The following is a 12,791-nucleotide window of genomic DNA, read 5'->3' on the forward strand; positions in this document are numbered from 1 at the left end:
ACGAGCCTGAAAGTCACGAAGGCTTAACAAGTCGTTTTAACACTAATTTTAGTATTAGCTCCTTTGTAAAATACGGCCAGGTAGGCGTGTATCACTCAATGAAATCAATTACAGACAATAACCAACGGCAAACTGTAATTTTCTTAAGGGTGGCTGGCAGCAGACTGTGAAATACACTTATGCGCTGCAAAGATAGTGTAAGGATATTGAACCAATAAAAACACAGGGGATCTGACGGCAATTCGACTGTACTGAACAGTCCACAGCACGTGGGGGAAGGCCTACCCCCAATAAGCTCAGTGGGACTACTAGCACCCAGGGGCAGCCTCAAAATACGCATTGATACAAGGATAATCAACATCGGGGACTTCGGGGTGGGAAGCTTACGATCAACGGTGGCGGATTAAGGCTTAATCTTTAGAATAATCCCCCCTGACTTGCTGTCAGTTGTCGTGCTGTATAAAAGGCCGTTTCTTCCGTTCTCAAGTCATAACATCCACTATCACTGTCCACTTCACTTCAACTGTAATCTGGACTAACACAAGGAATTAAACAAAGCGACATGGATTCTCCTCGCCAAGAAACCTACGACTTGTTCACCAGTGGTACCTTCTGGGACTTGGCTCTGATATTTGGATTCTCCAATATGGCCGACGGGGATAGTTTCATGTCAACTCCGAAAAGTTCCGAGAACACAATGGCCTCTCCGTTCTCGAGAGCGGTTTCCAGTCCGTTGGGTGCTTCCTTCATTACCTTACCAATAGATGACGACGACTTGTCACTTTCACGTAACATGGAATCCATCAGCCCTAGTTTGTCGCAGAGAAGTGGTGCAAGTGACGAAGAATGTTGCGACTCGGAAGACGAAGGTTGCAGGTCGCAACGTGCATGTCCGTCGAATTCCTTGCGACAGTCTGTGCAGCAGTGTTGTACCCCTTCTGCATCGTCAAAGCAGACGGCGTTCCAGGCTACTACACCAAACAGTCCTGCACAGACCAGACTTCCATACAGAATTACCGACACGAAAAGATCCCGAAGTGTGCTATCGGGCATTAAGACACCTCACCGACAGGCTATCACTTATGTCATCAAGTTCTGCTCACCAACACCGAAGAAATTCCTGCGAAAGGTAAATTTCACTGTCTTGTTTAACATATTATATGCAAAACTGCATGAATCTTATTGTATCACGTGGAATTATTTTACAGAATCACACCTAAATTACATGGCAGTTTTTTTTTTGCGGATGTAGTGTTGATTCTACCATGGATGGCAAGGGGTTAAAGATTCAAATTTCGTTAAAACGGAAATTGATGGTGTTGATAACAAGATAATTCTGTCTTTTGAAGATTTAAATATGGCCAAGAATGAAGAAAGATCTGAAATGAAAATAGATGTAAATGGATATTAGACCTATACAGATGCATCGGTTTTATATTGCCATATCTTTAATGTGTGTTCTAAATTTTATCTTTGCAGCGGTCATGGCGGGAGTGATTCACCCTTTACTACCCTACCCTCAAACCTGCATTAAAGTGCTATGTCGGCAGATAGTGTGTATGATACATTACATGCGGCTGTGAAGTTCAAATTTGGTGCAACAGACCCAAAAGTTTTGAAAGCAAGAAACTTTTCAAACGGCGTGGGCAAACTGTGGACGAATGACTCTTCGGCTTTGGCGTGAAAACAGATATTTCCTCACCATATATTCTTTGGTTTTGCATACGTATGCTCCAGTGAAAAATGTAATTCATTATTTGTAATGTGTTTTTCCTGTCATATTTTTGCTAGAGATTGGTGTTTACCCTCATGCTAAATGTTCATACTTTTGTCCATCCCACATCGGCCTGTTTATCCGAAGAACATGATATATGTATATATATGTATGCTAGACACTATTAGTAAAAATAATATATATTACAACCAGAAATACAACCATGTGTGTTTTGTTTTTAATCATTTCATGTGTCTTCACAGCCGCTTGGGAATGACGCCATAATTTCAATCTGCATTCAGGTCGTTGACCAGTGAGGTCGCGTGCTCGAATCCAGCTTTCGCTGTATCGGCTACTGCTTTAATTCCAGAGGTTGTCAAGGTCCGTGGATTTCTCTCCACATTGCGGAGAAATGCCCAGATACCGATCGGTCAGCCAGAGCCATTTTTCATTTAAGCAATTGAATGTTACATATATACAGTTGTCTATGTCACTCATAGTTTACGACGAGCCATGCACTGATGTGGATATATACACTTTTACTCTGTAATTTCACTACAAATCACTGGTGTAATATTAGTCTATATTGGTTGACGAATTGTGTCTATGAGCAATTTAAGGATACATAAGCTTGCTGAATCTTTAATTTAAGATCAACACTACTTTTAAGTGTGTTTTTTTTTTATATGAAACCGGCTTAAGAGGCACTGGTTTCCCCGGATGTGTGCAAATCAGATTTATCCAGGGAACAAACCACGCGATCGAAATACATTAAGCAAGAGGAACTTATTCTTGAATAATTTCAGGTATAGACTTGATATACCCAAGCTGTTACTCCTTCATCAAGGTTTTTATACAGCGGGATTGACATCTGGTGATTCAGAAGTTAATATATCAACATGTAAATATGCGTCATGAAATCTTACTTTGCTACGCCTGCTCCACCATATGGCACCAGGTGAAATTCGCGGATATTCGTGGACATGTAAATAACCGGTGTCAAATCAATTGGTTTCTTTGTAAAAATACAATGGAATGGAGCAATATTTGATTCCAGATGTATCTAATTTATCTATTCATTTGATATATTTATATTTGACTTACGGTACACAAAACACCCGAGGCCCCGGAGTAAGAGTTGTCTTTAAGATTCTTCGACTATTACATGAATCTATTGTTGATAAGGTTGGGGCGACACAAAGACCGATGCCACCTCAGGGGATAAAGTAACATATTATTAACAAATGTTACGCATGTAAAATTGGGAATAAGCCGTCTGTTTCTGGACTTGAACACGCGACCTAGCTTGTCAAAGATAAACACAGATACAAAAAATGACCAACGTCATTATAAAACATTCTCAGTTCATAAGGTTGTTCGTGTATATTATAACGCATGTGTAAAGCATTTGTATATATGCAATACACTGTACGCCTCACCTATGACAGCCGTTGTCCGAGTGAATCTAAGTGATTGAAATGAATTCAACTGACAGATTTCCGACATCAAATGATTCGCTGCTAAAGCACACTAGCAGATTTTGAAATGAAGTCAACAGACTTCAGTTTCAGATTTCTTCACAAAATAAACGCATTATTTAAAATTTTATTCATTTAATATGTTTATATTCGGGAATAAAGCCCAATAAGACACATCGATATACTATGTCAGTAACAAACAGGTGACGCGGTACAAGCCACGAGGTTGCACACCTGCATGACATGTACATGCCTGACTTGCTTGTTTTTAGCGTGGAAGCTTGGCACACTTTTTACTCCTGCTCCTACGTGGCCATTGACACGTGGCAGTTTGTCACTACTGACTTGATATTAGAAACAAGGAAACATACGTGGGCCGATCACGCGAGGGGAGCATGCAATATGGCAAACAATGGTCACGTGAATATAACGAGCTGTTTCAATCACCGTTGACAGATCAGAGTAATAAAATAATACAAGCTGTTAGAAGTAATGAAGCGAAAAACATGCTAATTAATCTCTCGCGCGTCTGTTTGGTTAATTAGGTAGCAAACTATCTTGACCGAAAGTTCTTAAAATCACCAGCTTTACGCTGTGCATTGTTTCGTTGACAACTTGGACGCTATATGAATAGTTCATCAGTCAAGGACGCCCCATGCAAGCTCTCTTTCACCACCCCACCTCTTATTGTCTCAGTAGACACCCCGCCAGGAAATAAAAATGAATATACTGATTATCTGAAACAAAGGCAGATTGGATATGTTACGAACACTATAACAGGGAATACATATTTGGGGAATTTATCTTTCTCGGTAAAGTATTTTCCGTTTCGGCGCTCGTTAAAGACCTAGGACAGTATTCACGGAAACCCTTGTGAAGTTACGAGCATTTAACTGTCCATGGTAGCTACGTGCACGTAACATTATTATTTCTTGGTGAATTCTGCTCCCTATATCTTCCACCAATATGGTGTGTATATCGGTACGTCATATGTGAGAAAGGCAGTAACTTGTCAAAGGGTAGTGGTTTTCGCCGAGTACTCCGGTTTGCTCAACCCATAAAGCTGACCGCCTTGGTATGAGCGAAAAATTCGTGAGCATGGCTTTAAACAACGATCAAGTACATAACAACACAGATATAAATCAACAATGCTATTAAGAAATAAATGTTACGAGATACAGTATCTATTTATTTTTTTATGTTTTATGTTTTCACTAACTGGCTTCCGTATAATGGCCTTCTTTTCACGATGGTGTATACACCTCATAAGCGAGTCACTTAATTAATATCAGCCCCAAATCGAATGCATATATGCACACCAGAAGTGGCCTTCAAATTCATAGACCTCTTATTGTCAACAAGGCCAAAATGCAGAGAGAGCTAAATGGGATAACGAATCGTAGATCTAGTCAGGTTTAAGATTCTCTACTTGCGAAATTTGATGTCACTTCGAATAATAAGTTAAGTTTAAATTGTCTAGTCAATTGCTCATGGCTGACGTTGCGACTCATGCATTGCGAGAGAACGGTGGTCAGTTCCGATTGGGCTCGAGTAACAGGTACCCCATTTGATACACATCCAAAATGTATGCTTATTTATTTGATTCATTTATTTGGTTGGTGTTTTACGCCGTACTCAAAAATATTTCACTAGTAGGACGGCAGCCAGCATTATGGTGGGAGGAAACCGGGCAGAGCCCGGGGGAAACCCACGGCCATCCGCAGGTTGCTGGCAGACCTTCCCACGTACCAAGGTGTATGAGCACAAAGGTGTAAATGCAGGGTACATATGGTAGCAATGTGCATATTTGCTACAATTAATGTGTATATCTGTAGGGTGTACATTTTGCGTATGCTTTGTACACATTTTCACAAGGTGCCATATGTGTTGGGGACCCTAAAATTGTAGACTGTAGAAGCAAAAGCAATACTCGAGATGGATCAAGCTTAAAAGGGAGTTGACTAGCTAGCGGGTAGAAGCGAGCATTTCAAAAGCCGCACAGAACCTATTGTCCCTTTGGCATGGAGACAAATACATTTAGCAGCCAGAATATTAAAACAAAACGAACATTTAACTCAATGAGAGGGTTGCTGCCGTGGCCACGTTGACTTTGGAAATTGCACGAAACGGCTGCGCCAGATGCAGACTGATGTTGCTCTGGGCAAAAGACGTAATGAGCGAAGATACAAAAGAAAAAGGGATTAGGCAACTTCTGGTGGCAACGACGTTCCATTAGGCACTTAAATTTCATCGAAATATTACGAATCGGCAATTAGCACCAGCGGTTTCAGCAGTGGGTATAAATGCTTTGGGTTTTGTTTTTCTATCAGCACTTTTGTGCACGCTTTTGAGTGAATAGGTAGGTACTTGTAAGTTATATTTGCTTATGACGTAATTATTTAATAACTATTTTGGCAAGTACTAACCGTCTGTTTACATGTCCAAAATGGTCCTCATATTAACTGTAGATTTCCATTGTCGTTTTACCGTTCAACGTGATATTCACAAAATTTTACGGATTTATGCTCCAGATTTACGGCACTTAGTGGAAATGTTCGCTATGAATGTGTAAACATCAAAGACAGTTTGAAAGGGAAAGTGGAGTGACAAACGTGGATACTCGGCTATAAAACAGGAAGTTTGTCAGGCACCTGCCAAAGGCCGGTGGTTTACTCCGAGCACTCCGGTTTCCTTTAACCATAAACCCCACCGCCGTCACAAAAGCCTTCTTCATTTATTTATTCATTTGACTGGTGTTTTACTCCGTACTCCAGAATATTTCACTTAAATTATTATTATACCAGCACTATGGCGGGAGGAAACCAGGCAGAGCCTAGCGGAAACCCATGACCAGAGAGGAAGCCAGCATGAACTGGACTCAATGCGACCGCATGGGTGAGAGGCTCATGGGACACTGCGCCGCTCTGGTGAGCTAACTACCTCGGCCAGGAGCTCCCCCCTCCTGAAAATTCTTAGGCATGGCGTTAAACTACAAAACTAAAAGCATTACTACATGAAGAGTAAGTTTATGTTTGACGAATTGGTAATTGTTTTTATTTGTTTAGAACTGTGTAGGTGGAAGCCAACGATTTGAAGATGAAGCTGTTATTGGTTGCGTTCGCCTCGTGCGTGATTGCGGCGCACGCCGAACAAGATGGTAAATATTGACAATGTATTTTCTCTTATGGCTATACAGCCGTACTGGTAGAATCGGCCAGAAACTTAAGTGAAATGATGGCCTGCGGGCCATGATCTACTGGTTAAAGATGCTTGCATTTTCAATTGCTATATAGCACACATGAGGTGAGGGTTCATTTAAGGTCTTCGACAGGTAATTTGTCCACTCTCTCACCGTTTAATCGACATATGGCCGTTTGCACAGTTTAGCGATCCTTTAAGAACCTTCGTAACACTACCAGGGCTATGTGGACTTTTAGCCCTACATGATGTTCTTCACTAAAATGATGTGAACTGCAGCATATCTGCACATCAGAATTTTGCCAGTAACTTGCCAAAGCCTGGTGGCCACTCCGGTTTCCTCTATTCATATTGACCTCCATAGTATGGGTGAGTAGTATTGCGTTAAACAGCAAATAAATTAATACACTGATGAATTAAAAAAGACGCAATCCAATATTGACTCGACCTTAGTTAAATGTTGTTCCGACTTGTACGGCTGCAACTTTATGTCAGTCAGATTATCGGGTACCTGGGCAGGTGTGCTGCTTTTCTCTTTACTCTGTACCCGGCTTGAACTTTTTTTTTTGAGTATTCTATAAATATGCAGAAAATCCTTAATTCATCCTTAACGTCTTGTCCCCTCGTTTAAAAAAAATCACTGAAGCTTTATTTGTCCTGTATTACTTTTGTATTTTCGCCTAGTTTAGCAGCTATACCTGTAGATGCTAATCAGAACCTCCCAAGATATAAAATGTTCCCCTTTTGACTATAAACGTCGTTCTTAGCCAAGAGAGGTATATCAAGGTTTTATATAACTATCTTAATCGACTGGTTTATGAATTGGCCAAAATTTCCAGCACCAGCACCCTGCGGTTAGTCGTGGGTTTTTCCCTCTGCCCGCTTTCCTCCCACCATAATGCTGGTATAATAATAAAATGCTGGTATAATAATAAAAGTGAAATATTCTTGAGTATGGCGTAAAACACCAGTCAAATAAATAAAAATAAAATAAAGAATTGACTGAACTATTCAACCATCCATTTAATCAGGCAATTCATCAGTCGATCAATAAGTAAATCTTATTTCCAATCACAGCACTTCAAGACTCAGGAGAACAACTGGAGACGAGCGATGTAAGTACCATTCAGTGATCATAATTATGGCGTCCAGAAACTGTTAATATTCATTTGAGATGTCGATTGCTTTCCTTAATCGATGGAATGCCCATGAAATGTACACACGTAGAAGCATTATTTGTTTTTGAAAGACCAGAAGAGACGATGGCTGTTTTCAGGTAGTTTGTGATGAAAGGCATGTGTACAAATCTTTATTTTAAAAGACATACATTTTTGTTATCGCGTATATGTGACTGGCCTCAGATGGCTTGCTAAATCAGATGTTTAAAGCGCTGGCTAGGAGCGAATATTATACCACTGGTGTCGCGTGTTCGAATCCAGCTTTCGCTTATTCAGCTACAGGTGTAAGACAGAAGGATTGGTTGTCAGCCGGCGATGGGTGGTGGTTTACTGCACTTTTCTGCACTAGTAAATCAGACCGCTGTCATATCTGTGAAAGGGCCTTAAGGAACGAAAAGCGGACGTGAGGCGAAATCACGCTTTAAAGCGATGCGGTATTTCGTATTAAACTAACTGTATTCCAAAGATGGCGTAACCATAAAGTTAGTATATCAGAAAAAAGGCAGTGAATTGTAAGGTGGATCCTATGGGCCATAATTACATGATATATGTCGCCGGTCGATGGCATCACAGCTTTTAGTACACGTTGAAGTTTAGGTCGGAATAAAATTCTTCCAAATCTTCTCCAAATTTACTCACGTACTGTAAATCTTCACGCTTTTCAACCACTGACGCACTTGTTTCAGTGAAATTATTTCTCTACACCTGGCAGTTATTTCAGAATGTCTCAACATATTGGTTGCAGAGACAGTTTAAAAGGTTGAAAAATTAGGGTAGTTATATTCGTGTACATGAAAAAGCGAATCTGACATTAGAAACCTAAATTATAAACCCAGATAAAAATGGATGTGGAGTCATTGGCGTTATTTTATAAATATTTTGCATATTTAATAAGATGAGCCTTCAGTCAATTCAGTAAGGAAAAATCCTGGATTTTTCCGGCAAGTATAAACCTATGTCTCCGAGTACAGCGTTAAACCTTTATCAAGTAAATAAATGAACGGTTAAGCTATTAATGCGAACACTGAGTCATAGCTGGATTAATTTTCATTAACTTTTTTGTTTTCAACGTGCATGACACTTTTACAATGAGGATATAGCTTAGATCATTTTGTTCACCCCAGTCTTTCTACAGGTGTCGATGAACAGGAAAAAGACTTGTTATAATGGAATTCGTGCTTAAGCTTCTCAACATTTGGAATTTTTAAGTTAAACGATAATCAAATACACTGATAAATAAATGAATAAATCAAATGCTTAACTAAGTGTTTTATGATATCTTGCTTCTTTTTTTTATTTCAGTTTAACCGTATCCTGAGAGCAAAGCTTATGAGAGCAAGACGTCGGTCAAACAGCGGTAAAAACAAAATTGTTTTTGAAGGGACTGAGTTTAAGATAACATGAAATTCTTTAAGGAGGTTGCCAATGCTAATACCAATAAAGTCTTGACATATATTCACACCGAATGTAACAAAAAACAAAGTTTGGGTATATATACCGCTATATACCCTGGGATTGTCAGATGTCGGTGACAAACTGAAAATGTGTTATCGAGACAGTATTAAAGTTATTTTGAGTTGTATTCTTGGATGCGTTTTGGGGATTTCTGACATCTAAAAGTCTTTCATATGTTGAAATAAACTGATTTGTTTCAGTTTTTCAACTAAAGCTGAACTTGATTCATCTTAGTCACCTGCGGATATGATTTTAAGGCTTGGGACTAACTTTCAAAATTAAATACAAAAAGCTTCAGTCAATATTCAAATATTATCTTCGTGAAAGGGGCTAGTCAAAATTGCTGAGGACGACTGAGTTTACCGTATGAGTTTAAGCCTAGCCTGGCAAATTTTTGTGCTTCTATGTATGACTTCCCAGCGTGCAGTTATGACCCCATTGTAGCCAGTTTTACAGACGTAACAGTTAGCTTTTGCTTTTGAGTCATTGCGCTAAAGTCTTGGATGAGGCGCAGTGTGACGACGACATTCGGTTGACACTATTCAGTTAATGGCTGACGTGCATTCAGCTTAAAGAGACAAGCGTGTGCTAGCAAAGCTCATTTTGTTTTGAAAATTCCAAGTGTGCTGGGTTTATATCTCATTACTCATTTTCTCATTACCTCCAGATGAAATCAATCCACCAATTTATTCTCTTTTTTTTTACAGAATCCGTGGAATCTTCCTTAGAGGTAATTTTGTCTATCATGTCTATCATGATAACTAAAAGTAAAACGTAAAATGAAAACTAATGTAGATATTTATCAGTCTAACTGAAATCATATCGTCGTTTCTAACATCCGGTCGTAAATCTTTGCCTTAACAATTATCTATTTACACGAATCAAATAGGAAAATGTACAAACGCTGCGTTGATGTAAACATTGCTTACCTTTCACAGTTGTTTGTTTGAGGATTTTTTTCTTGTATATAAACAAGTTTGTACTTAATTTGGCCCGTTTCAGGATAATCCAGACACGTATGGTGAGTATGACATCATCTTTACATTGTTACATGAAGCTTCTGTAGAAAATATTTCGCTATTCATAAAGACTTTATTTCGTTATATACTGTAAAGATACGAGTCTCATGCAAACAGAAGACGGATTTATTGCATGGTAAATACATCTCAGATTTATGATTTACTATGATGTATATGGCCCATGCCCGTTTAAGTAAACAATAATTGTTTGCTTGAACAAGTACCTTGGATATTGAGCTTTATTTGAACACGTATACTTAACGTCGATAAGGTTAACAACGCTTGCGTTGAATTCTACTTTAAGATTATCAGATCTCTGCATATACGTGCACTGAATTGTGGTATACGTCTATCATGCGCGCTGGTTTCATATCCAAACGTTACTCGCTTCCCTTAACTCATAACTTTTCTGGTATGTTTCTTGAAGTCAATGACAAAATACTCTCAATATCAAATCAATGCAACAATTAATTCGGAATTAATTTTTTTTGTATTCTATTTACAGTTCCCGCGGAATTTGCCGTTGAGGTAAATAATCATATTTGTGCTTTTCATAAACAGCAAACATAATGTGAAATTAAACTGGTGAAGTTATTTACCATTTCAACCGAAATCACATCCTTTTTAACACAACCTTCACAACGATCTATTACATGGGTAACTCGGATGTGGCGTCACTGGTCCCAATACGGCCAGGAAATGCCACCGCAGAACCTAAGTTTCGAATGCATTTTAGTAGGTTGGAACAAAATGCTAAAAAATTAATCGAACTATTTTTTATGAACAGTGCTTAATGATTTTTCGTGTGAGGTGTACTCAACGTTAGTGCTTTCTTTGCCTTTAAGATGTTCTATACACGCACACAGCACTCACTCTTTCTCATGATTGCCGCATCATTTATGTGCTCGCACACACAAAGACAAACTCAAATCGCCCATTCAACCAGGAACTTCACTATCATCAAATCACCGAAGTAACTCCTATGTCACTCTCGTACATCTCACATCCAACGTCCAACCAACTCATACGTACACATTCAAAAACAACAACATCAGTGAAAACGCTTTTATACGAACACATAGCCATTGGAATCATTCACCCATGCAATTTCGGATATATGTTAATTGTTGGATTCTTCACAATAAATAGGAATCTAGCCGAGTCTTAAAGAGCTTTAAAAACACACAAGGTGCGGTTTCAAAACCTAGACCTTGTAAAGGTGATTTTTAGATTCCCTCGCTGTTACAGTTCTTGGGGTCACGGCGATAAAAATATGTCGACGATACTCCTTACTCAAAAAAAAAATCTTTTAATTTTAACAAAAAGTCTGTTTTCTGAGTGATGCTGGAATGTATTCTGTTATTATAAATAGATATAATACTGTGTCATATTCAACATAATAATCTGTTCGTCTGATAGAACTTTGAATTGGAATAGAATATGTGTCATATTCAACAGAATGATCTGTTGCAATAGCACAATACATTCTATCATCACACTGACAACATACTTTCTATTCAGATTCACAGATTAATGAGTGTTATAACGTTCGCCGAAGACCACTTCTTCCCCACCTATATGGTACACGTGAGGAAGTTCACCAGTAACTTGCCAAATGTCGGTGGTTTAGCCCGAGGACTTAGGTTTCCTTTACCCATAAAGCAGACTGCCATCGTATAACTGACATATCATTGGGTATGTCATTAAACAAAAATGAAAGGAAATACAATACTGCAATGTAAAATGTAAATCTTGCCTATACATTCAGTCTGCTGATTTACACGTACATAAGTAATTAAGCAATTTTCGTTGTATTTATTTTAGCGCCCCCGAGAACGACTGAGTGAGTATGGTAGTACATTTGTGTACAAATAATAGACGCTTCATTATTTACTATACATGCATTTCCCTTGTTCTGACGGTACTCACATTTTTAACTCGTGCAAATAGGCATTCAACATTATTTTCAGTAGGTGTGCCTTGTCACTAAGGGAGCATTTGATTTTTAGATATATTAGACAACGACTGTTAAGTAATGTAATGTTTAGCATCTAAGATTTAGCTATTCTGTGATAAAACATAATAATAAACATAAATATGAGCAGTGAAAAATTTGTTCCTTATTTACATTTAACGTCTAAGTATTGACAAAACGATTTTGATTCATACTCTCATGCATTGTTGAATTAGCCTTCCTGAAAATATGTCTTTGACGAATTGCATCGATGCGCTTCGACCACCATGTTGTCATTTTTATAATTCACGAATGGCGAATTTCCTTTTGATAGTAGACGCGTACCTTTTTGTTTTGCGGGGAGCGCAGTTGTAGCAATGCCCGGCCAAAACTGAAAGGTGCGGGACGAACTTCCAGTTTGGAATATAGTATCATTTGCACGATAATACGTACGTTAGTTCAGTAACAGTCAGAGTAGTTGCTGCTACTAACAAACCTTAGTTCAGTGCCTGCCTACCTCCTATATATGTAATTTCTAACTGTACCGTACGTAAACAATGATGATAGAGGGTTTGTAAGTTGCTGCCGTTTGTTTTTGTTAAATGTAAATGCATATATATTTCCTTTTATCCAAACTACACACAATATGATTCAAATAAAGATAATTTTTTTATTCCTGGATGTTATTGTCGGTCTGTAATACAACATTGTAATGATCCTAAGCAAACCTCAGTCCAGTACCTGGAACCCTGGTACGTCCCCTAAATTAATGGCAGACCCGGTATAAACTGTATT

This window comes from Liolophura sinensis, chromosome 1 (genome assembly GCF_032854445.1).
Source record: "Liolophura sinensis isolate JHLJ2023 chromosome 1, CUHK_Ljap_v2, whole genome shotgun sequence".
Taxonomy (NCBI): Eukaryota; Metazoa; Mollusca; class Polyplacophora; order Chitonida; family Chitonidae; genus Liolophura; species Liolophura sinensis.